Raw genomic sequence first — 27,604 nt, 5'->3', positions numbered from 1 at the left:
TGTATGGCAGCAAGTAAGCAAGTGTTTTTTTCCAATCCTTGCAGAGTTGCAGAGGTAACAGACTATGATGACTGGGTTACAGCCATTACAAACCTTGTTAAGAAGTTACCACAGATAAATCACAAAGTGTTGTGTTTCTTTATCAACCATTTGTCAAAGTAAGGCTGCCAATTTGATGGTATTGTAGTATAAGAGACATTTTGGGAACAAATGTTTTTTGCCTACTCTTGCTGCAATAAAATGGTTGCCTTCTTTAATTTCTGAAATGATAAAACTGCTGTAGAGCTAAACTGATTGGGGCCAAAATGTTTGTCCTTATTTAATATATATGGATTTTTTCTATACGTCCTTAATTCAAAGGGTTCATTAAGAGAAGTTACTGGTTTCCTTTTTGGTCAAAATTTCCTGACTTCATTAAGTAAATGGATGCTTAGGTAAGCCTCTTTGTACATGAATTCTGAACGTTAAATGACTAGTTTATACAAGCTACCTAGTGACCTACATGTTTAGACAGGTTTTACTGTACATGTGTACTTGTTGTTATAGTGTTGCTCTACATTCTAACTACAACCTGATGCAAGCTAGTGACCTGGGAGTAGTGTTTGGACCAACTCTCATACGACCTGAGGTTGAGACGGTGGCTAGTATCAAGGACATCAAGTACCAGAACATCATAGTGGAGATTATGATTGATGAGAAGGATAGGGTGTGTAGTTGGTGTGTGTAGTTGGTGTGTGTGTGTGTGTATGTGTGTGTGTGTGTGTGTGTGTGTGTGTGTGTGTGTGTGTGTGTGTGTGTGTGTGTGTGTGTGTGTGTGTGTACTGCACATATTATGTGCGTTTACATGTCTGTTTTCACACATGTGAGCTAAGCAGAGTTGTGTAAAAAGCAGCCAGTGAAATGACCATTGTGTAAGCACTTGGTTTTAACCTTTCAGGACTTTGCTTTCAAGTGATTTCTTTGTGCCAGTTTGAAATACGTGCAAGTTTTCCATTCTTCATGCTTCACTGATTAGCTACCATATAGCACAAAAGTTTAGCGGGGAAATTTTTAATGCTTTGCATTGTAATGTATGAAAATTTTACTGTTTTTCAATTCAACATTAAACCATTTTATCAACATTTTGTCCGTCAAATGCATTGATCATCCAATTTGTCAGAATATTGCTTCATCAAATATTCACGCTATACAGTACATAGCATGCCTTGTAACCCATCAGGATTGTTTTCACACTGAAAAGGGACATCATATACTAGTGCACATACAAAGTTTTGAAGACATGATAAACAACTATATAAACATTCAGGAAAATACTTGTTTGAATTTTTAGTGTTTATAATATTGATGAATTATCATACAGTATGGTAGTATTGTATATTAGGAATCTTGAAGAGTTGGGTTTTCCTAGCCAGAAAATTCATCCCAAAACCATGGCCAGCTTCGCAACTCCATCCTGGCACCTTGGCAGTATTGGTCAGGTATAACTAAGCCCAGAAGTGCCTTCAGTATGATCCTAAAGGCTTCCAATAAATTGTTATGAAATTTAAAAAAAAAAGTTATTCAATGGAATTTTCTACTAACTGCTTGCCTGCCTGCCGGCCGGCCGGCCTGCCTGCCTGCCTGCCTGCCTGCCTGCCTGCCTGCCTGCCTGCCTGCCTGCCTGCCTGCCTGCCTGCCTGCCTGCCTGCCTGCCTGCCTGACTGCCTGCCTGCCTGCCTGCCTGCCTGCCTGCCTGCCTGCCTGCCTGCCTGCCTGCCTGCCGGCCTACCTGCCTGCCTGCCAGCCTGCCTGCCTGCCTGCCTTCAGGCAAGCGTAACTCGATAACGGCTAAGGCTATGGGCTTGATTTTTTCACTGTTCGACATTGCCCTTCGTCCCGAGATGTGCCTTTTGGCATACCACAGTACATACAATGCACACACATTATGGACATACTTTTGTCCTCCTTTATGTCCCATTTCTTTTTGCTGACAGCTCAAGGTGTCGATTAGCGGTAGTGCGATGCATGGCTTTCCTACAGTACGTTTGTAAATGGGAATCGTCCCTTTTTTCCGTGGTACTCTAGATTGATTGCAGAGACGATTGTAACACTGTTCTTCATTTGTAATGCTGTGTAACCATAGATAGAATAACGCTTACCGGGATTGGAAATGGAAGTATTCTACGTCATCATTTGTGTACAAAATCCCCAATGTTGCGCCTTAGCCTTTGATGTTATCCATGTTTCGCCTTACTGCATTGGTACAGATAACCCACTTTCTGTACGAATTTCGCTTCAACTACTTCACTACAAGGTTGTATTGCACACTAATGGAACTGTTTGACTGCAATATACTGAGGTAAAATGTTTCTGCTGGTTGTAAATTTCGTTTTTAAACCGTGTCAGTCGAAAGCGCGGGTTGGACTCAATGAAATTTTTGTTTGTATCTTTTTCACTAGTAAGTATTTAAACTAATTTGTATGCCGAGTGCATGTCTCATGACAATAACCAATAAGTAGTGTCTACTATATCCAGTAAAACTGCTCTGCTTTGTAGTAAGATGTACCAAAAGTAAGCGAAACACAGATCCCATGTGCACCCACTTCCATTTCCAATCCCGGTAAGCATTATTGTATCTATGGTGTAACAGGCTGAAAATAGCTGAAAGCGAAGCGTAATGGTGGCTGCATTTTTGAAACAGTAATTGATAGTTGGGGTGCACGAATCATCGTAGTTTCGTGGTGACTGGATTGTTGCAGAAGCACTTCTTCTATTGTTTTTTGTCTGTAGCACTTTGTAAATGGACTAAACGTAGCTGAAAGTGAAGCATAGTGGCCACTGCAGTTTTGAAGCAAATATTTGATATCTTGGGGCGCACGCCGTTTAGACGAAAACAATTATTCTGGTGCCATTTTTTGATGCAGCATACGTGGATTCACCAGTCATAATAATGTTACAAAAAAAGTAAACAAACAAGTTAAAGGAAAATTAGGAATTTTAAGTTCGATTAGGGATCATAGAAAAAAAGTAGGGAAACAAGGGAGGTCGCCTACCCCTTCAGATATACTAGTGAACATTTAATCCCTAATTCAGATTTAATATCATGCACTACTCCAGCTTGTTTCAGGACTTTTTATCAATCTGTTATAGTCCCTACTCTAGTTAAAAATTCCTAAATTTTCTGTGTACTTGTAATAAATTACGTAACTAGCTATTTAAAAAAGATTAAATTTTAAAGGGAAGTAGGGATTACTATAAAAAGTAAGAAAAAAAGCTCAAAAATGTTAAGATTCATTTAATTTTACGATCCTATTTTGGTAAAAGTATTTGAAGTAATTTTAAGTATTTAAATACATTAGGAAAGTATTTAATCTAAAATGCAAACGAGTACATGAAAAAAATTTGGAATTTACAACTAGAGTAGGGACCATAGCACATCGATAAAAAGTACTGAAACAAGTTGGAGTAGTCCATGATATTAAATCATCGTAAAACAATAAGAAGTGTTATATCCCTACTGTGCATTTCACATCATTAAAAAGTACTGAAACAAGTTGAAGTAGTCCATGATATTAAATCACAGTAAAACAATAAGAAGTTTTATATCCCTACTATGCTCAAGAAACCATAACGGAAATTCACAGTAGGGATATAACACTTCTTATTGTTTTACAGTGATTTAATATCATGGACTACTCCAACTTGTTTCAGTACTTTTTATCAATGTGAAATGCACAGTAGGGATATAACACTTCTTATTGTTTTAAAGTGATTTAATATCATGCACTACTCCAACTTGTTTCAATACTTTTTATCGATGTGCTATGCACATCAATAAATTACCGTGAAGAGTTGATTAAATTACAGTGCTGCACCCTCGAATAGTACCACACTGTGGTACTATTCGAGAGTGCGGCACAAATTGAGTAAATACGGTAGTGTACATTGTGGTAATATGTGGTGGTTGTTAATGGAACACACACCCATAGGGTTCCCCAGGGGAAGATCCAGACTTCAAAAATGGTAGTTCATGGTAATTGCAGCTCCAATCCTAATAGTCATTTCCAGCAAAATTGAATGCAATCTAATGCCTAGCTAGCATCTTGAAATGAGACCATCAAATTAGCCAAAAGTAGGGATTAAAGTGTGTCTCATTTTAGCAAGTAGTCGTCTAATCTTGCTTCCTTACTTTTTACTGCTGAATCATTTCTCATTTCAGCTGTTAACATTTTTGAACTTGTTTCCTTACTTTTTGTAGCAAGTACGTATATTATACCAATCCCTACTTCCTTTTAAAATTTTAAATAGTTAGTTTGTTTACTTTTTTGTCTAGCTAAGCTTAGCTAGCTAGCTACATTATACTCTTTTTGTTTTCCACATATAAATATCACTTGAAGCAACGATCTTTTACCTTTGTACTCAATAAGTGCCTCTAAAAATAATTATCATCTTGTCTTTTAAAGCTATTACAGCAACTGTTAAAGGCTTAACTGCATTTCTAATGGCCTAATTATTGATGATTTTACAGTAATTTAAAAAGTATTACTGGACATTAAGAATGGAATCCTCGCTTTTAGAAGTCTGGATCCCAAGGTGGATCTGCTTCTCAAGGACATTATTAGCCAGCTACCTCACAAAAAAGCTAAACTGGTAATTAAGAATTAAGACTAAATAAACAAGCCAACATTAATAAATGCTAGACACAACTCCTTGGGTACTACCGTATAACCTAAATATTTTGAGGGGGGGATTTTTTGCTGATTTTGTGGTTTTGGGAGTTATCAGTGAAAATTTTAGCCTTGAAATATTTACATTTTGGGAGTGTTTACAAATCCACAAAAAAATATATTTTGCTCAACCTCGAAATATTTGCCCCTCAAAATATTTAGGGTATACAGTACTTACACACACATACTCACAATTTGTTAAAATGACGTGTTTGAGTTGTGGCGCGTACTGCAACTATTTATTATCCTTCAAGTAGCGAATGAATGATGAAAGCAAATAGCATGGTGCAATGGACAGAACGTAATCGGAACAACAGATTCGTGAATCCACTGTCATGACCTTAGCTGTCTGAAATTTCTGGAGCAGTACACCTAGCGCAATCGGGTCTTACAGCAGGCAGGCAGATGAAATCCAGGTGGACTTCGAAATTTTTAAAACTCACTGTACATCGAAACATTTGACTTTTCGCTTAGGTACAGCATCATTACAACAGTACTAATGTATTCCAGGTGGTTTTTTTGGGTAAGACTTATTGCAAGGCCATTTTTTAAGGTGCGAAAATCTACAAAACCATATGATTTCTTACCAACCCTTACTATACAGTACTATTGTACTGTATGATAATTGATGAATTGTAAAATAAAGTTATAATCAACTAGTACTGTATGTACACTGTATATTGCTAGGTACTAAAAGCTTAACCCTTAGAGGTGCATGAAAATCCACTGGGCCACTATTCTATTAACTGGGCTAGTTTAAATAAACATTGTAACAGTAAAGGCTTGTTATGAAGTGATAAAGAACAACAACTTGCGTTTTCCATGAAGAAACACTCTCTCCACGTGTTTAAGTTGATTTTGGGTTTAATTATGTGAGTCTTGTATGGCCTGATTCAAAATTTAATGACGGTTCAAGTAGTTCTTATTAGAAGTGGATATCATCAATTTTATAAAGGTATGTAACGGTTTGGGTGTTATTTAATGAAAACTTGCTTACACAACAAATTTTGGCCTCATGCTTTAGTGCAAGGGTAAAACCCTAGGTATCTTATTACATCATGAAATAAACTGCATAGCCATAGGACGTGCGCTTCAAATATTATAGTGCTTGTTTACAGCCATGTGTACATATAGGCTTATGCACCTTTAAGAGTTAAATAGTACTGTAGATTAAATTATCTATTTAGTAATGACCAGTTATGGGTTTTGGGTGTTTCAAATACACAACATCATCTTGTGTACCACTTAAACATTACTGAACAAGGATTTTTATAACATATTTTAGCAGTGCTTAACAAGCACCCTTCTCCATGTAGTCTACAGATTTCACAAAATTATGAACGTATCTAGAGATGTGCAGTATTGCATTTTTGAAGAACGGTGTGGTGTTGAGAAAAATTCCATTATATAATTTACACTACCCATACCTACCTGTGTCAGTAGTAAAAGTTTTCTTAACAAGCAATTACAATGATAGCTGTACTACAAGGTAAAGTTGGAAGTACCCCAATAACAAACAGCTCATTATAAAGCAGGTGGATACTCTGCATACATATGTTTACAGTTAAAAGTGAATACATGGAGCTTGGCTTCATGTATGGCCATCGCTAAACCATGGAATGTTTAATTACTGCAATATTAGTGTTCCATAGCTGCTAATACCTAAATGCAAACAACCTTTGTTAACTACATAACCCTCTAGAATCTTATAACAGTGCTTCAGACTAGAGTTGTATGGATAATCGGATCGGTAATTAGATAATTAACTGTTTTTACCATAATCAGAAATTGGTTGTGGCCAGCAGATTATCAGCTTCAGTAGCTGAGGTAATTTGTTTATGTTTTGTGGTAACCACTAAGATGAACAGTGATGGCTCAGGCCCTATCCCACTTGTCTGACTAGCAACTTTGAGTTGGGATAAGTGTACAATCTCATAGCATTGGCTTTACTAGCTCTACCTTTAGTGGAGTATGCACAAGTGTAACGTGTAGAGGCCTACAATCGGGTATCGGTTAACTATCGGTAAGACAGAGTAAAATATATCAGATATCGGTTTTCCCTAAAAAGTGGGAATCGGTACAACACTACTTCAGACTATTAAATTGGGATAAAAATAAAACTATAGCTGTTATGCTAAGTGCTAAAAGTTAAATGTTTTTTATACTGGTAACAGTGTTGGTAATTTCACCAGTGATATTCCGAATGGAGCGACTATCGTATCAACACAACCAGTGCATAATTCTGACTTGTCTAATTGTTGTTGTTGTTGTTGTGGAGCATTCACCATTTCTGGAATAGCTGCTTCCATTTCTTTGTCAGCTGGTGCAATCTTACATATACAAAGTTCTGAACTTTCTTCTAACTGTGCCATCTTGTGTGTATCAACTACTAACTCTTGTTTGCCTGCTCCCATCCTTTCTTTAACAGGTAGTTTTATACCATTACACAACACTGTTTTGTCCCCTGTTGACTGCTGTTGTTGTTGTTGTTGTTGTTGTTTTATAACATGTTGAGTTTCATCCTCCATTCTATGGTACGTATACATAAGAGCAGTGAGGCCAGTAAATTGTTACCTTATTGGATCCTGTTAAGCTGATCTTCTTGCTGGTACACTTGCTATCGCTCCAGACTGATTAAGTTCAGCGAATGAATGTGCTACGCATTATAATCGCTTTTATGCGGCACATTTCCTCCTCTATTACACTATTATCACGTTACTATCATGCTATCAATCTGTTATAGTGCCCATTTGGTAACAATAACAAATTTGGTAATAATAACAAATGTAATTGCTCACATCTGATGCTGTATTGTATTTCAATTAACTTCTTCAAGAACAAAAGTATACTCATACAGCAGCGTTGAAACTGGGTCGGGTCAACCAGATCACATTTACTCCGGGTCATCCGGGTTCGACCCAGTTTACAAATTGTCTGGGTCTGACCCGGATTGGATCATGTGAGAAATGAAATTGTTCATTTGATGACATGGAAATTTATAAATGCTATAGTGTTGCTCTTTCGTGAGCCACGCCCACTTATTGCATTACAAACATGCTCATCCATGCCCATTTATTAGTAAGTGCAGTCTGTGGCACAAAACTGTGTCCTTTGGCTGTCTGCAAGCTTATGTGGAGCCACACCCACTAATCAATTATTGTAAGAGTTGTATATAGTCAAGTCTTGCAGCATGATAAGTACTTTTGTGAGCCACGTCCACTTCAATATATCGGGAAATAGTAATACTAGGTATGCACGAAGCCACACACAATCGCTGTCTGTAAACTCGCAGTAGCTACGTGGAACCAAAACCCACTGACTGATTTTAAATTTACCAGCTTAGTTATCACATAACTACTCGTTTACTCAACACGAATGGAACGCTCAAATTGTATCTTGCTCGCTCGAGAACATAGCTCTTATTGTACGCCTTGGCTTTAATCAGTCCGGGTCAAATCTGGGTCTGACCCGGATTGCTATCCAGGTCAGTGGGTCATCCGGGTCAGCAGTAGTGACCCGGTTTCAACGCTGTCATACAGTACGGTAGTATTGTATAAGTACACAAAAAAATGAATTTTTAACTAGAGTAGGGACCATAACAAATCGATAAAAAGTACTGAAACAAGCTGGAGTAGTGGATGATATTAACTCACAGTAAATAAGAAGTGTTGTATCCCTACTAGCATTTCCATTATGCTATCTTGAGCACAGTAGGGATATAACACTTTTTATTGTTCAAGGGGGTGGCACTCCTATATATCCTGTAGTCCTATCTTCATCCTCGGTCAAAGTCGAAAATAAGCCTTGACCCTTGACTTATGCTAAAATCTGCGCTTGACCAAATTCTTGCATATTTTTGTAAAATTACGTTTATGTTGCAACTCTAAAAGTATCAATTGTGGTATACAGTTTACAAACGAAGCTCGTCTTTTGATCTACTGCAAATTTCTTACTTGATTTTTGACTTTCGTTTTGACCGAGGACAAAGATTGGAGTACAGAATATATTGGAGTGCCACCCCCTTGTTGTTTTATTGTGATTTAACACTGTCCACTGCTCCAGCTTGTTTCAGTACTTTTTTATTGATGTGTTATAGTCCCTACTCTAGTTGAAAATTCCAAATTTTTTCTGTGTACTTGTTTGTAAATAAATTATTGTGACTGGTGAACCCACGCATACCGCATCTGATATGGCACCGCGTGCTCCAATTATCATCTAAAAAGTGAAGTATCCATTATGCTTTGTTGTCAGCTATGTTCAACCTGTTACGCAGCATTTCGAATCAAGAACTGTTCGAAAAGCACCTCTGCAATCCACGCATACCGAAAGAAAGAAATGGTGCTGCACACCCCAGTTATATCAATTATCGTCTGAAAAGTGAAGTATCCATTACGCTTCATTGTTGGCTATTTTCACCCGTTACACAGCAGTACAAATCAAGAACTGTTTGAAAATCACCTCTGCTATCAAAATAGCCACCATGACAAATACGGACGATTTCCGCTACAAAGAGAGGCCATCACGTGCTATCGCCAAATCTACACTTTTTGCTGTTAGCAAAAATGAATGGGACACAAAGGAGGACACTGGTAAGTCCATGAAGAATGCATTGTACATACTGCGGTATGCCAAAAGGCACCTCTCAGGCCGAAGCAACATCGAACAGTGAAAAAATCAAGTCCGTAGCCTTAGCCATTATCAAGTTATGCTTGTCTGGAGACATCAGTCAGGCCAGTCAGTAGAAAATTCCATTAAATAAAGTATTTTTAAGATTCTGTAGCAACTTCTTGAAAGCGTTTCGGATCAATCTGAAAGCTTGTTTGGGCTAAGTTTTACCTAACCAATACTGCCTCATCGTCATCAGGGAAAATTGAGGCTGGTGATGTTATTTCGTGGACGACGTTTTGGTCCCTACTACAGTCTGTTCGCATTCACCTGAGCCCTCGTTTATTGTTAACAACTCTTGTTACATGGGCCAGCTGCCCAAACGCCAGACCGTTAATCAAAAAAGCGCTTTGGTGTTTGGTGCGGACAAGAACAAGTGAGTTATAAGGGTTTAAAAATATCCCATACATTTAGTATGGATGATTCAGGCATGCAAACATGTTTATAACATGAAAACATGCTTGTTCCTGTACAAAACCATTGGGAATGAACACATATTCACCTCTTTGATACTACTATATTTGGCGGGGGCTCAGGTGAGCACATACCGACTATATACAGTTACTATCATATTGTATGATTAGGGATCATGAAGAACTGGGCTTTTCCAGCCAAAAATACGCATCACCCTAAAACCAGCCTCAATTTCCCTTCATAACAACTTGGCAGTACTGGTTAGGCACAGCCAAGCCCAAAAATGTCTTCAGACCAACCCCAAACACTTCCAAAAAGAGTCTATGGAATTTTAAATAATTTCTACTTTATTCTAACTAACTAACTGATGCCTTCAGCCAAGCATATAGCTACAGGCTTTATTTCTTCACTGTTCGGTTCGACATCGCTTTGTCCCACGATATGCCTTTTCACCAACCACTGTATGTGCAATGCATGCATCATGGACTTGCCTTTGTCCTTCTTTGTGTTCCAGTTCTTTTTGTTGACAACGCAAGGTGTCGATTTGCAATAGCGTGATGCAGCTTCCCTGTGGCTGTGTTGGCATCTCGCCTGTATTTTCTATAGCAACTGGATTGATTGCAGAGCCGCTTCTTCATCTGAAATAGGTGAAAGCGAAGCGTAATAGTCACCATTCAATCTTGAATAGTTTGGGCTTGTGAATCATCCATATTTTTCATGGTGATTACTGAGGTACTTTTTCTACTGTTCTTTGTTACAGCACTATATAATGTTCTGTAAACACCAAAACTTCTTTTTTAAAAGCACTTTGATGCAGGTAAGAGCAAGTGAATTATGAGGCTTTAACAGTATCCCATACATTCAGGCATGCAAATATGTTTACAATACAAACACCAATGCAAACCATTTGGAATAAACTTATTTTGATGTTTTTGGCGTGGGCTCAGGTGGGGGGGAAGGAGGGAGGTGGGAGTAGGACATGACGTCACAATAATTGCGTGACATGTGCATACTGTACATTTTGCCATAGGGTTTAGCTCTAGTAAACCGTGAAGTTTTAGCGCTGTATTCATTTTCAAAAATGGTAATTCACTAGTGTTTTAGTGCTGATCTTATTTTCAGGCACCTGTATTATTGTTCGCTGTATTCTTAGTTGCTAGTAGTATATTTTATTTATTTATTTATTTATTAATGCTTTACAGCACAAGTGCTGAAGGTCTGTAGGACACCTGGTCCAACAGCCTGTTTAAAGTTGTTGCATGCAATCAACTTCAGCGTCTACAATGATGCAAGCTAACTGGTACATCAGTATTTTATCAATTAAATTACACAAAAACTACACGTTGTGACATCATATCCTATCCCCCCCCCCCCCCCCCCCCCCCCTGGTACTGGTGCTATGTGTTAGTGATCAATTCAGTACTGTATGTACAGTTAGTTGTTCTAAGGTACTGGAACTAGAACTAAATGTACAGCAATTTACGTAATTCTAGTTCTAGTTTGTAGTCAATGTTGTGGGTAACATGTAATGTGTTACATAATAACTTTTTGTGAGCTAACTGGTACATTAATATTTTATCATGTAATTATCCTTGGAATTCAATTAAATTACACAAAACTACGCATTGTGACATCATATCTCACCCCCCTGGTGCTATGTGTTAGTGATCAATTCAGTACTGTATATACAGTTAGTTGTTATAAAGTACTGGAACTAGAACTAAATGTATAGCAATTTATGTAATTCTAGTTCTAGTTTGTAGTCAATATTTGGGGTAATGTGTAGGGCTGAGCGATAGTGAAATTTTCACTGTCCGAACAATATCAAGACACTGTTCACGATAGACGATAGTAAAACGATAGTGATAATTCACCTATTTAGTATTAGTTGCCTTCAAAGAGAGTTGTAAGGAGGGATGTACCCATGCATGTATTTTGCATAAGATATTAAACAGCCTTTTAGGCTGATTCTTGTTATTATTTTAAAGTATTTTGCAGATATTTCTCCATATTTTACTTGTTAATTACTGTCCGATAGTAAATTTTCAAGCGATATCGGCGATACCGATAGTGATACTATCCCGATATTCCGATATGCACATACTATCCCCCAGCCCTAGTAATGTGTAATGTGTTACATAATAACTTTTTGTGGTAACTAAGTAATATAACAAAATATACTATAAAAACTAGATGTAACACTTTCACACTTCAGATCAAAGGAGTTCCCTGGGTTGCATTTCATATGTAGCCCAGCTAGCCAGGCTACATCTGAATGTAGACTGGGCTACATCTGGGCAGCAATTATACAGACGCTAAGGCTGAAATCGATTGTGGGGATCAATTAATACTCATGTGATTAGTATACACAACTTGGATTCACTATGAAAACCACTCCAATGGAGAGTATTTTGTTATCCTCGCTATCACATTAATAAAGTAGAAACTGCAGGTCCAAATGGCCATACAATGGTAAAGTGAGATCATGAACGCATACCCTGGCTATCAATGTGATCCTTTTTGGGGAAGTCTGTTGTACCTAAGCAGCCGTGTATGTAAATTGAATAGCGTGGAGTGGGGCTATGTATGTAAGTGCAATATACGGTGGGATTTGACTTAATAAAAGTATTTCTGATTAGATAGTACAACATTCGTGTGTTTATCGATGTTATTTAAAGTATACCTGTCTAATATGGACCTTTTTTTATTTGCTAGAAAAGGTTGATACTATACATTAATATCCAATTAGAGAAGTATAAATTAACTGCAGCACATAGGTGGTTTTTCAATACAGGTGGTCACTAATATAGGTTGCACTGTACCTAGAAACTTATACTCTATAGTCTATAAGACAAACTTGGCATGGCCCTGTTGTGAGTGGTTATTGGAAGTGTACACTCCCATATAGCAATACTGTGGAACCTCTCTTATCCGGGCGGTCTGGTACCTACTATTGTCCGTATCTCAGAAATGTCCGTAACTAAGAATAACATGCTATTATGCTAAAGTGACCAACTTAAATACAAGTAATGTTGTTATTGCTATCAGTTAGTGCTATGCAGTTTAGTGGGCAGAGGGGGAAGTCACTACAGAGCAGTCCTGATCACTCCCCTGGGCTGTAAAAATGCATTATCACCTAGCAACCAAGTGGTAGTTATTAGTAGTAGAATAAACAAGCCATCAAACAGGTAAACAGCAGCCTTTATCCCTCCTTGTGCTTTCATCTAAACCAAACTTCATTATGGTCAATGAACTACAAGCCACACGACCAATTTGGGCTGTCTGGACAATGGAGGTGCCCTGATAATAGAGGTCTGGATAAGGGAGATTCCACTGTAATAGGCTACCAAATTCCACTGCATACCACTACATAATCAAGCCCATTGTGGACCTACCACAAAATTTTATCAAACATAGACGATGGCCCAATCATTATTTATTAAAAAATTCGAAGAATTTCAAGCAGCATTTTTTGAAATATAAAGATTAAAGTTTTCAATACATGTACTTCTGAACCATAATTAAGTAGATATCCCATAATTTAGGAATCACTGGAAAGGTCAATCAACAGTCTTCCATCAGTGAAAATTGTGTTTAAAGATATTGAACACAGTGCGAAGTTACAGTTGATTTCGTAACTAGAGATGGAGCAATTTTTCATGAAATGTTCAAAATATTTGTGGTCATAAATCAGAAACTATGGAGTGTATGGAGCTAAAAAATTGCATGAGTGGTAAGCACCACAGGTACTACAAACATACCAAGTTTCGTCACAATCCAACAGGTCACCCTAAATTCCTTGTTGATTTGACAAGGAATGACCCTTAGGCGGTGGACTAGATTCACGGCTTTTGTAGTGTTGACCTGGTTAATTAATGTGGCACTCTTTTGGTGAGTGTTTTTGTGATCACAGGAGAAACGTGTATGCTTCAGCTCCAGTTCTTTCCATACAAAATGTATGGGAGATAACTTGTAGTTCACCATGTAGAGAATTCCAGATTATGGACAGAATGGTCTTTGGTCATTGTGAAATGCAACTCAATTACCAGTTTATTGGTGATGTAATCATACAGTACGGTAGTACTGTATATTAGGTATCATGAAGATTTGGGTTTTCCTAGCCAGAATATTTATCCCAAAACCAGCTTCACAACTCCATCCTGGCACCTTGGCAGTATTGGTTAGGTATAACTAAGCCTAAAAGTGCCTTCAGTACGATCCTAAAGGCTTCCAATAAATTGTTATGAAATTTAAAAAAAAAATTATTCAATGGAATTTTCTACTGACTAACTGCCTGCCTGCCTGCCTGCCTGCCTACCGGCCTGTCTTCAGGCAAGTGTAACTCGATAACGGCTAAGGCTATGGGCTTGATTTTTTCGCTGTTCGAAGTCGCTTTGTCCCAAGACGTGCCTTTTGGCATACCGCAGTACGTATAATGCACGCATCATGGACTTACCTTTGTCCTCCTTTGTGTCCCATTTCTTTTTGCTGACAGCTCAAGGTGTCGATTCGCGGTAGCGCAATGCATGGCTTCCCTACTAAACGGGAATCATCCGTTTTTTTCTGTGGTAACTAGATTGATTGCAAAGACAATTGTAACACTGTTCTTCATTTGTAACGCTGTGTAATGGGCTGAAAATAGCTGAAAGTGAAGCTGCATTTTCGACGCAGTAATTGATAGTTGAGGTTCGTGAATCGTCATATTTTGGATTGTTGCATTTTGTAATGAACTGAACATAGCTAGAAGCGAAGCATAATGGCCACTGCGATTTCGAAGGAAGTATCGAGGGGTCCGTAACACAGTACTTAGATTTGAGATTTGAGAAATCTTAAGAAAGATTCAAGATTTTGACTGAGATTTGAAAAGATTTTAAGATTTCAGTTAAGATTTGAAATACTTTTACATACTATGTTGCAGTGCTGTGGAGCCGTATTCTGTGCCTGGTATGAGTCGAGGTATGAGTCTACTGAAGAGGCTACTCTTTAGCTATTGCAATACTGCATACTACCAGCAATAGAGCTTAGTATATGTGGCTAATTTGCCTAGTTAAATTGGCGGCTTTGCCCGCTGACACGTAGCAAGTTAGCCTATAGCTAATTTTATTTATTTATTTTTTTGCTTTATGGTGTAAACACACCAAAGGTCTGTTGGTAACATGTACCAACAGCCGCGAAAGTACATTACATTACATTACTTATTTACCTACTTACTTACTTACTTATATACACACATACATACAGATTCTACAAGTAGTTCAGGTTTGAGGTGGGTGGACGTGACTGGTGGCATCTTGAGCAAGGACAGAGATAGTGCAATGAGCAATTGTTGTTATCTTCAAAGTTAGTTATAAAATGATCCCAGAGAAAAGTTTTTAGTTTTGATTTTAGCAGAGGAAACGTTAGATCCAAGTTAAGGATAGGCATGGCATTCCAGAGAGTTGGTAATCTATGGAAATAAGAATGTCTAGATACGTTATTTAAATGATGAGGGATGATCAATTTGTTGCTGGTGCCGGATCTAGTATTAGCTGAGCTGAAGTTGATATGATCATGAATATTGAACTGTTTAGATTGTACCTTGATTGATTTAATGGAACTGTTCCCAATGCATCTATACAGTTACCTCACATAGTAAGTAATCATGACTAAGAGCTAGCTCTCCTTGTAGTGATCTCAGTAGTGATGATAAAATTCCTAGATCTTGAGTTGTACATGCTTCATTTGTACTGAGCAACCAAGATAGTGACATAGCAAACTACTTCAGTGCTGGTCACTGTAGCTAAAGCATTCAATCAAATCAAATAGCCCTGCATGTGCACATAAGCTCAGTAAATCTCACACTAGAGTTGGCAAAGCTTAATTATACTATTATTAACTACTACTTTGCCCTAGATTTTCATGCCGCACATGTATAGCTGTATTATAGTACTGTATGCATCAAATAATATGTCTAAAATCATCATGTTTTGCCATGTCCATGCAAGTTGTGTACATTTTAGCTATATCATTATTTAGACATCTCTTGCAACTGCTGACAGTTGGACTGCATAATTGTCTCGATAATTGTGTACAGGAACTTCAGCATATCAATGGTGTAGTTGACTTCAGCAAATGTGGAATAATATGATATCAAAGATACCACACAATTAGATTTTACACATAGATTCCATACTTATATATAATATAACTTATAGTACAACTGTCTTTGAGACTGTCTACCTGAGTTAGCAAAGTGATATGGACATTGACCCATTGAGATATAAATTATTAGCTAGCATGCTTGTTAAAGTTTGTGCGAGTATTGTAAATTGTATGTATATACATACGTACATAAACTCAGCTAAGTGAAGGTATCAGATGCGTTCATGCATTTCAAGGTATCAGATGGTATCAGATGCGTTCATGCGTTCAGCGCAAGTATATCAACTTCCAAACTGGTAGTGGATATAGTTCCTGAGGTTGCTGCTCCATCTCCTGTTATCTTTCACTATACAATAATAGATGAGATAGTAATTTAATCTGCTCGAATCTGTTCAGCTAAGAGTATGATATCATTTGGACACATTACTTGCTGGCATGGTAGAGTTAAGCTTACACATTACATAGTGCATGTTGCTACATAGCTAATTATAATTGGACTAAGCTTTCATACCTGAGCTTAATGTTGTGGGATGCTGGCACAAGATACCAGTGCAGGAATATTCAAAAGCATGCAAATTCTTTGTAACCAAAACCTTAAGATTTCAGAGACTCCAGCCAGCCGTGTTGTGACTTGATCCACAGCCACATACAATCAAGACATGTGCCATGGCAGGGATTATTAGTCTTCTCTGTATTCTTCTTGCCAGCATGTCTCTGACTCACTATACTGACAAAGGCTTTCAGTAGCCTTCACAGCTGAGGTCCCATATGAGTGGGATAACAAATTAAACTACATAGCAAATATCACTACTCGTATCACTAAAAGCAGGGGTCCCACATGTGTAGCTAAACTTTTCATTTGCTGCATGAATGTTGGCTAGTCTATATCGAGGTCTATACTATATCTAGAATATAGAGATTGAGATGTGTTGATTATAATTACTGCATGATGATTTTCAAGAATGTGAATATTGACGAGACGTGCTAGCTACTCCTGATTTAGCTAAAGAGCTCACTAAAGAGATGTAGCTGTTAGCTATTGGAGTTTTATCTTGGCTATTATGTCAGGAGCAACATGAATCCGTACATGCACCATGCTCACTCTTTTCACAGGTGTGAATTCAGTATGTAACACTTTCACACCTCAGATCAAAGGAATTCTTTATGCTACAAATGTGATGTGGCACACTTAGCAGTGCAACATCTAGATGTCGCACTTTGCAAAGTGTGCTGACAACTCATTACTGCATTCCACAAACTGTACAGCTTTAATGCTTCTTACTATTGAATACTGTAGTAAAATGTATATGAAACCTATATGAGCAACATCCACTTTACATTGTGGGCTTCAGTGATCTCCTGTGGCCTACAATTGAGCCCTCCTGTGGCTCTCAATTGAGACCAACCGAATCCCACAATCAAAACTGTCTCATGGTGATAAGGTTTCTTATACATTTTGAAAACCTTACATAGTAAGTACTAGTGTTATAGTTAAGAGCTAATGTGAAGCTTTGATATAGTAACCATAATGATATATTCAACCACCACAGAGGATCCTGGACAAATGCGAGACCACATTAAAGGCACCCTCAACCACATCAAAGGCATTTAACTTGAACGTGAATTTAGCAGCTTAAGGGTGCTCGCGGCTATTTGAAGCCATACAACATGCAATTTTTGTATTGTTGCTTATATTCACATAATGTATAAAATGAATCCATATGCTACTTATGTTGGAAGTGCTTCTCTTTCTCTTCAACACAAACCAAACAGAATTCTTCTAGCCTATACCATTTTATAACTATGCGTAGTTCTTTATGAAGCGCTTAAATCGAAACTAGTCCTCCATTTTTCACAGTAGCGCACTGGAAACCACGTTGAACAAACTTCAGCTTATAACTCACAACTCTATGTTTAGTATTAGTACACAGTGTACATAGAACTTAAGTTAGTACTAAAAGTGTGCTACACCATTCAAAACCTCATGTTCTCGGTGCCGTAACTCATGAAGCCATAATGCTACGGACAAAATCTAAACATAGACCTCTGGAGAATTTATCAGCGAATCTCCCTACAAAATTTGAAGCCTTCACTGCTATCACTCAAAAACTAGTTGTATTTTTAGTAAACATGTGCAAAGATTGCGTGCGCCCAACATTATTGATACAATAACCACACAAATTCCTATTGACCGCAATCACCAACTTTTCAAAATAACATGTCATAAACACTGTTCTAAACACAAAAAGCTCTTGTTTTCTCTTCTTCACACACAGGAACAGCTTCTTGCTCCGCCTGGAGTCTCCAAGTCGCTCTTGGATAGGTTGCGCTAGGTACGCCATCATCAGCAGCTTGTAACGCCTTGTGATTCCAGCTGGTAACATTGTTCCCTACATAAGCAGCTTACAATTACAATACTAACTACCAGCATACCCTGTCACTCGAGAAAACAAGGCACAAACGCATGTCGCCTACAAGCGAAAAGTGCGTTCACACTTATTGCCTTAAATAACACTTACTTTTAGATTAATTCATGTTAGTGTAACTGTTGATCCATCAGACAATCATTTGCTAACACTTCAGTGACAATTCTGAAGCGAAAAACATGCTATTCTTCCTCGTGTTCTCTGGCGCAAAACATGTTCGCTTAACACAGATACTACAAGTATGCGTAGTAATGCCAATTATGATGCAATAGCCGCATGTGGTTTCTGGGCTGGCACTTAAACGGCTTCAAATATCAGTGAGCACCCTTAAAACTACTGTAAAAGTAACTTCAAAGGGTTAGAACTACTTTAAAAAGCACCTTCAAAAGCTTAAAAAGCTACTTTGAAGTGTAACATAAATTATTAGTTGCAACACTGTAAGTCATGCATTACCTGATATGTACGCACGATGCCCGAGGGCGCTGCAATGCACTCCTTACATGTAGACTCACCTAATAAAGATCCGAGTCAGGGTCACTAACTAGCTTGTCCCAACGAGTTCGTAAAGTAGCTAAAGGCGCTGCGAAGAAGAAACAACCTCGGGAACAACTGGCTATATCTCTGGCAATATACGTAGACCGAAAGAACCCAATAATCGCACAGTACACGTGGACGAACAGGCCTAGGTGCAAGACAGCCGCAAGAATACGTGCTAACAAGCAAAAGCTTGAGTAAAATATCCAAACGTTTACTGAAATTTACTAACAAGAAGATTAAGATTTGATTGTGGTAGTCTCAGATTCAAAGATTTCAGCGAGATTTTTAAAGATTGTAAAAGATTGTCACGAAGATTAGGAAGATTTTAAAGATTCCATGGATTTTAATGGATCGTGCAGATTTCACAGAGATTCAGAGATTTGAGAAGATTCTTGTAGATTGCATGGGGATTCCAAGAGATTTGAATCTCGGATAAGTTAGATTTAAAGCGTGGCGGACCCCTCGGGAAGTATTTGATTCTTGGGGCACGCGTCATTCAGATGAAAACATTTATTCTGGTGCCATTCTTTCTTTTGATGTGGCATGCATCAGTTCACCAGTCATAATAATGTTACAAAAAAAGCAAATAAACTAGTTAAAGGAAAAATTAGGAATTTTAAGTTCGATTAGGGATCATAGAAAAAAAGTAGGGAAACAAGGGAAGTCGCCTACATCTGCAGATATACTAGTGAACATTTAATCCCTAATTCAGTCTTGGTCTTGGGATATAGACTGAATTAGCTGGGATTAATCCCTAATTCAGTCTTGGTCTTGGGATATAGACTGAATTAGCTGGGATTAAATGTTCACTAAATATATCTGCAGGTGTAGGCGACCTACCTTGTTTCCCTACTTTTTTTTCTATGATCCTTAAATAATAGTTAGACGTCAAGAACCAGGGTTCTACGGGATTTAGAAAACTCGAAGGCCCTGGGCTGTAGCGCCTGAGCGCAGCGAGGGCGCTACTAAGGGCTTGAGGGTTTTCTAAATCCCGTAGAACCCAGTGGTTCTTGACGTCTAACTTATTTAGACTACAACTCGTTATTGTACCTTGAGTTGACAGCTGCTTGTAAAAAGGAAATGTATGGCTAATTACTAGAAACAAGCCCTCTACACCTCCCGACATGGCGGGACCTCAGCGTGGCTGTTGCTACCCGTTTAAACGCCCATGCGTTGCCAATGTTACAGGCGCGTGCTATGTATCGAAGTACTGGACTCAGCGAGTGGACTACAACTCATTGTTGCTGTTGTTGTGCCTGGACAGCTGCTTGTAAGCAAGTAATGTAGTGTTGATTAGTACAAACAAGCCCATTACACCTCCCTCTAATTCAGTACAGCTGTTATTAGCCATTTAAATGCCCATGCGTTGCCAATGTTACAGGTGCGTAATTATCATGTTTCGTATCGCCTCAGAGCGTGGTCTCTATTGGACATGACCGTGGCTCTACGAGATTTAGAGACCACGTTTTCAGCCAATCAAATTTCAGTATCAAACTTGTTGTAGTCTAAATAATAGTTATCCCATCCAAAAACAGCTTATAGCTGTAAAAAAAGTGCGCGTCCAAGTAAAGCAGAGTTACCTGCGACAAAAAGTAATGATATCATAATGCGGCCATGTGCGAGGTGTGCAAGTTGTAAAATTAATATTAGCTAATCAGATAATACAATGTTATTGTTAAAGTGTTAATGAGAACTATGTGATGCTGCTATTTTAAGTGTGTGAGCATCTTCATAAATGCCACACAAATTTAATTCTCAATAAAGCAATGTGTATAGATTCTCTGATAGCAATAAATAGTTTGAGTTTGGCCACCTTTCCTTTGTTCATAGCATTGCCGTATACAGGAAAGACGGCCAAACTCAAACTATTTATTGCTATCAGAGAATCTATACACATTGCTTTATTGAGAATTAAATTTGTGTGGCATTTATGAAGATGCTCACACACTTAAAAATAGCAGCATCACATAGTTCTCATTAACACTTTAACAATAACATTGTATTATCTGATTAGCTAATATTAATTTTACAACTTGCACACCTCGCACATGGCCGCATTATGATATCATTACTTTTTGTCGCAGGTAACTCTGCTTTACTTGGACGAGCACTTTTTTTACAGCTATAAGCTGTTTTTGGATGGGATTTCAATACTTTTTGTTAGAATAAGCAATGCACTGTATCAACAGTGCATTGCTTATAGTTTCCATGGTTTTGACAGAAACCCCAGATTACAGTGACAGAATATTAAAATATAACTGTAATTTTAGTGGCCAGGGCTGCCCACATGGGGGGGGGGGGTAACTGGGGTATTTTTCCCCCTGCCCCAGCCCGAAAGGGGCCCCTTGAATACCTGTTTAAAGAAAGATCGATATACTCTAATAGAGCAGTCAGGATCTAGACCCTTCCTTGCCACTGGACCCCTCTTTAACTCTTTTCCCTGGACTCTCTAATTTCTCTGGACGGCCCTGTTAGTGGCATGCAACTGCAGTCAACTAACACCCATTTTAACTAGTAAACCCTTAATAACACTTTGCCTTTCATCTTGTACTGCATTAAAACGATCAAGATACTCTATTAGAGCAGTCACAAAACAGCTGTAACACAGCAATCAATATTTAGCATAGTTACAAGTTCTGCTTAGCATCGGATTGTATAGTTTAAATCTAATCAAAAACAGCCAAGCTGTAAAAAAAGGTGCGGCCCCCAAAAAGGCCATGGTGAAAAAAGATGTGAAATCCAAGGTGGCGGCCAAGAAATGGCTGTGATGGTAGGTTAATGGTTACATTTTAATAACAACAATTCAGGTGAATTTGGTGCCAAGATCAAGCGGCACAAAATTCACCTGAATTGTCGTTATTAAAATGTAACCATTAACCTACCATCACAGCCATTTCTTGGCCGCCACCTTGGATTTCACATCTTTTTTCACCATGGCCTTTTTGGGGGCCGCACCTTTTTTTACAGCTTGGCTGTTTTTGATTAGATATCACTTCTTTTTGTATTTGTATACTGCAAAGCCGGCCTATGGCTGGCTTTGGGGCTTCTTTAACCCATGTGTTTTTTTCTTTACTACAGGAAGAAGAAAAGAACTTAAAGAAGAATTTTAGTACTTCAATTACTTTTGATTTTATTAGTAATTATACAAATTATATACATATATTTATTACATGCCCATTATGCCCCACAGGATATTTTTTTGCAGTTGATCTCTCTACTGGGTGACTTGAAATGTAGCTGAACTCTCTACAAGGTAACCTCTTCTAGCTGGTCTCTCTACAGGGTATTTTGTTTCTAGCTGAACTCTCTACAGGTGATTTGTTTGCAGCTAAACTCTCTACATGGTGGTGTCTTTGTAGCCGAACTCTCTACATGATGGTTTCTTTGTAGCTGAACTCTCTATAAGGTGACTTCGTCTAGCTGAACTCTCTACAGGGTGATTTTTTTGTAGCTGAACTCTCTGCAGGGTGATTTGTTTGCAGCTGAACTGTCTACATGATGGTTTCTTTGTAGCTGAACTCTCTACAAGGTGACTTCGTCCAGCTGATCTCTCTATGGGGTGATTTGTTTCTAGCTGAACTCTCTACAGGTGATTTGTTTGAAGCTAAACTCTCTACATGGTGGTTTCTTTGTAGCTGAACTCCCTACATGATGGTTTCTTTGTAGCTGAACTCTCTACAAGGTAACTTCTTCTCTACAGGGTGATTTGTTGTAGTTGAATTCTCTACAAGGTGGTTTGTATGAGGCTAAACTCTCTACATGGTGGTTTCTTTGTATCTGAACTCTCTACAGAGTGATTTGTTTGCAGCTGAACTCTCTACATGATGGTTTCTTTGTAACTGAACACTCTACAAGGTGAATTCTTCTAGCTGATCTTTCTACTGGGTGATTTGTTTGCAGCTGAACTCTCTACATGGTGGTTTCTTTGTTGCTGAACTCTCTACAAGGTGAATTCTTCTACCTGATCTCTCTACAGGGTAATTTGTTTGTAACCGAACTCTGTACAAGTGCATTTTTGTGGGTGATCTCACTGCAGGTTGATTTGTTTGTAGCTGAACTCACTAAAGGGTGATTTTGCTTGTAGCTGAACTCCTTGCATTGTATCTAGTTTCTAGCTGATCTCTCTACAGGGTGATTTGTTTGTAGCTGATCTCTCTACAAGTTGATTTGTGTGTAGCTGATCTCTCTGCAGATTGATTAATTTGCAGCCGATCTCTCTACAAGGTAATTGTTTGTAGCTGAACTGTCTATAAAGTGATTTATTTGTAGCTGATCTCTCTGCAGGTTGATTTGTTTTAGCTGAACTCTCTACAGGGTGATTTACTTGTAGCTGAACTCCTTACATTGTGTGTAGTTTCTAGCTGATCTCTCTACAGGGTGATTTGTTTGTAGCTGATCTCTCTACAGGGTAATTTGTTTGTAGCTGAACTCTGTACAAGGTGCTTTTTGTAGGTGATCTCACTGCAGGTTGATTTGTTTGTAGCTGAACTCACTAAAGGGTGATTTGCTTGTAGCTGAACTCCTTACATTGTGTCTAGTTTCTAGCTGATCTCTCTACAGGGTGATTTGTTTGTAGCTGAACTCTCTATAAGGTGATTTGTTTGCAGCTGAACTCTCTACATGGTGGTTTCTTTGTTGCTGAACTCTCTACAGGGTGTTTTGCTTGTAGCTAAACTCTCTACAGGGTGATTTGTTTGTAGCTGAACTCCTTACATTGTATGTAGTTTCTAGCTGATCTCCCTACAGGGTGATTTGTTTGTAGCTGATCTCTCTACAAGTTGACTTGTGTATAGCTGATCTCTCTGCAGGTTGATTTGTTTGTAGCCGATCTCTCTACAGGTAATCTGTTTGTAGCTGAACTCTCTATAAGGTGATTTGTTTGTAGCTGATCTCTCTGCAGGTTGATTTGTTATAGCTGAACTCTCTACAGGGTGATTGCTTGTAGCTGAACTCCTTACATTGTGTCTAGTTTCTAGCTGATGTCTCTACAGGGTGATTTTTTGTAGCTGAACTCTCTACAGGGTGATTTGTTTCTAGCTTATCTCTCTACAGGTAGATTTGTGTTGATTTGTTCATTGCTGATCGCTCTAAAGGTTGATTTGTTGCAGCTGAACACCCTGCAAAGTGTTTTGTTTGTAGCTGATCACTCTAAAGGGTAATTTGTTTGTAGCTGAACTCTCTCCACAGTGACTTGTGTGTAGCTGAATTCTGTGTAACTGAATTCTCTAGAGAGTGACTTAATTGTAGCTGAATTCTCTACACAGTGCATGACTTGTTTATAGCTGAACTTTCTTCAGTGTGACTTGTAATGTTCTGAATCTGTATAGTGATATATTTGCTTAACTCTCCACATGGTGACTGTCTTCTTGCTGAGCTGTCTATAAGATTAACTGTTTGCAGCTGAACTCCCTACAGAATAACTTGTGATATAATAAAATTCTATAATGGAATAAATAAATTAGCCGAATGCTCTATTAGGGTGACTGTTCTATTAGAGTATCTCGATCTCGCATTTGCTACACGGAGTTGGCTTTCGAATCATAACTCAGTGGTTTGTAATCCGATTCTTCTGTACTACTGCAAGGACTTTCTATGAAGATTATTCCAGCTATACACCGATTTTCAGCTCATTGCTCTAAGCGGTTTGCCTAGTAGGCGTGAAAACTAATACTTTTTTATTCATAAAAATCGATCGCGTAATTGTGACACAGGTTGGGTTTTGTGTCATATCTCCGTGGTCTTTATCTCGATTCCTTTCAAACCACCAAAAGGCACTCCTACGATGGTTACTCCATCTACATAGCAATTTTCAACTCATTCCATGAAGCGGTTTACCCTGTAGGCGTGACAACAAATCGATCTTGTTTTACGCGAATAATCGGTCATAACTCCTGACCCATTCATCGGATTTGTACCAAATTTGATGCTAGGATTCGCCTTTGGACTCCCTTTCTGTGTGCCAAATTTCAAGGCAATCGGAGTACGCGTTTGCTTGTTATAGCAATTTTTGCAAGTGTGCGAAAAGACGAAGAAGAAAAAAAAAACGAAGAAAAAAAAACGAAACTTTGGCAGCTCGTATCTCGGAAATGGCTCGAGCGATTTCCTTCAAATTTGGAATGTAGACTCCCTTGGCTGGCGGGCAACTGTGTAGCAAATTTGGTTCCAATCAGATAAGTGATCACTGAGATACAAATGTATGAAAATGACGTTTTCGTTCTTCCTGTCAATATACTCACGGGTGCACCGGCTTCTTGGGCCGCACGACACACTACCGTGTGTCTTGATTACTAGCTACTTACAGACTTTACAATATAAAATATGGCACTTGTAGAAATGTGACTGTTCTATTAGAGTATCTCGATCTACTTCAAGCATTGACTAATTCAAGTGAAGAAGTTATGCCCCTGCCAAGAGATCTTGTGAAATGAAATGAGAATAGTAAAGAAAAGGCAAGTATGTATAGAGACTGACAATAGAAGGGCACGTAATTATGTCCTGTTGTAAATAAACGCCTTTAAATTTTATATTACTAGCTACTAAATTAGCGCACCAGAATAGGCTTGAGGCTGTTGTCTCCAAGGTTGTCTCATTACTTGTCTTTTCGTGTTGAAGGGATTTAGTCACAATTGGTGAGTTTAACTATACATGTATTTGTGTTATAAAACTTAATTGAAAAAGGCGATTAGCACATATCATGATAAACATGTATGTGTCACAGTAGAGTCTCTCACGATTATTAATACGAGACATTGGACCAGGGTAAAAAATTTACTGCTATATTTAGAGGTTGTAGCGTTTGTATATCTTAGTATCTTAATAAATAGTTCTCCATGATCACTAATCACTAATAGTACAGTGAAAACTGGTCATTATTCAGGCCATAGGGACAAAAATTTTCTGACCTAGCTTTTTAAAGAGGTAGCTGCATTTTGCAGCCTTAAAAAAGGTAAGAAGCATGCTGTTCTAACTGGCTATAGAGATGGATTTAGTGTGTGACAGCGTATGAGACAGTGAGTGCTGGCAGCCAATCTGTTAGAGCACCAAAGGCACTGCTTCAGACTTAGGCAGTTGGCTGTCAGCCCAAAGTGTAAAAGTTTCACTATTGGTCCTTATAAGCTCCTGATGAAGAAAGTGATGAAGTCATTATCCATAGGATATATTTTTCAGAGTATCCATTTCAGTTCTACAATATAGTAGCCAAGTATAAGATGAACATAACACAGCATTCCGGTGGTTTAGTGGTGACCACAACACTGCCTGAGGTAAACTGTGGTGAGATTTGAGACTACTGGAAGCCCTGGAATGCCTTCAACACATGAAATACCAAATATCTAATGCCTGGCTTTCATCCACAGTGGACCTGTCTTGGTGGCCACTTGTACAGAAGGAAAACAGCTGCCACACAGTCTTTCGAGCGAACAGCTAGTTTCCACACCTCTTAATTATCAATTTGTAAAATCTTGAGCAAAATTACGTGTGCGAGTAAGTGTGATGTTGTGCATCGGCAGTGCCATGTATATGGTTGCTGCCTAGCATTGACACATCACGAGTATTGAAGTCACAATGTGTTACTGTATCATCCATCTAAATACAATCTCTGAATGTGCCATTGTGATTGTGAACTGTATGTACAGTGAAACCTCACTTAGTGGCCACCTCTTTAATAAGACCACCTCATTATATTGGCCACCTCTAGTAGATCCCAAATATAGCTAAGCAGTACTTTATGACCTCATTAATAAGGCCACCTTGTTATTCAGGCCAAATTTTGTGGTTCCACAGCTGGCCATATTAATGAGGTTTCATTGTACTTAGGTGAATTTTTATTTTTCGTAACTTTTCTTCAGGTTTACTGATGGGCACTATGAAGCATTGTTGACTGGTCCGTACATAATGTGGTGACTTGAAATGCTAAAACAGTACGTAGCATGTCTTTGTATGTACATGTAATGTGTTGTAATGTGTCCACACATCCACACATCTTAGAAATAAATATAGTTGTATTCTCTATACTCAGTTCCATTGTGCCACTGGGTCATAAGTGGGTTGAGTATGGATCATCTAGGACATTTGAGTCACATTTTGTCCTGGCCAAGTGGATCTCATGATCATCCACTAACAGAATATACAGGATCAGATCATGTGTATAAATTACGGTGGAATTTGTTTATTGCCACCTTCACTCAATAAGCAGGTAATAGTGTATAAATTCTCAATTGGAATTGGCTTTTCAAGAGAGGTTGTCTTTCTATACTGGTGGCCATTAAGACAGGTTGTACTGATAGAGTGTACATACTAGAGATGCAACAATATCCTCCACTTAGTGTCGTTTGATAGTGATGCAATGGAGACTATGTATTGTTGCATTTAAATACTATACTATAATATTGCAACTCTAACACGTATTTATAACAGGAATGTTTGTTAACTGTTTAGACATACTGGAGTGACACCCACTCATCTGGATTCTACAAATGGAGTCATATTAACTTGTCATCGTACCTATTTGTTACTCCCATTGTGCTTGGATGAATATACATGCCGTCATGTGAGACTTGCTACCATGGCGGGCCACTGGAAACATTTTCATAGCAGTTATATTACAGTCATTATTGTACAATTCTTACATTATTGTTGTGAAAAGTGTTTGGTATTCATGTGTCTCCTCTGTATGTTGTAATTACATGTGTAATTTTTGTGTGGGGGTGTTATAAA

General features: G+C 38.3%; 1 long non-coding RNA gene across 2 annotated transcripts; it reads left to right on the top strand.

The window, feature by feature from the left end:
- Positions 1–47: 47 nt before the first annotated feature.
- Positions 48–27,604, top strand: LOC136239013 (uncharacterized). Of its 2 annotated transcripts, none has more exons than XR_010693313.1 (4): positions 48–158; positions 547–706; positions 26,737–26,808; positions 27,326–27,604. It is a non-coding gene; the product is annotated as an uncharacterized lncRNA (long non-coding RNA). The 2 variants fall into 2 exon arrangements; XR_010693314.1 differs by having other exon boundaries at positions 547–717.

Source organism: Dysidea avara, chromosome 11 (assembly GCF_963678975.1).
Source record: "Dysidea avara chromosome 11, odDysAvar1.4, whole genome shotgun sequence".
NCBI classification, from domain to species: Eukaryota; Metazoa; Porifera; class Demospongiae; order Dictyoceratida; family Dysideidae; genus Dysidea; species Dysidea avara.
The sequence above is the reverse complement of the archived record's forward strand: the minus strand, read 5'-3'. Positions and strand labels throughout refer to the sequence as shown.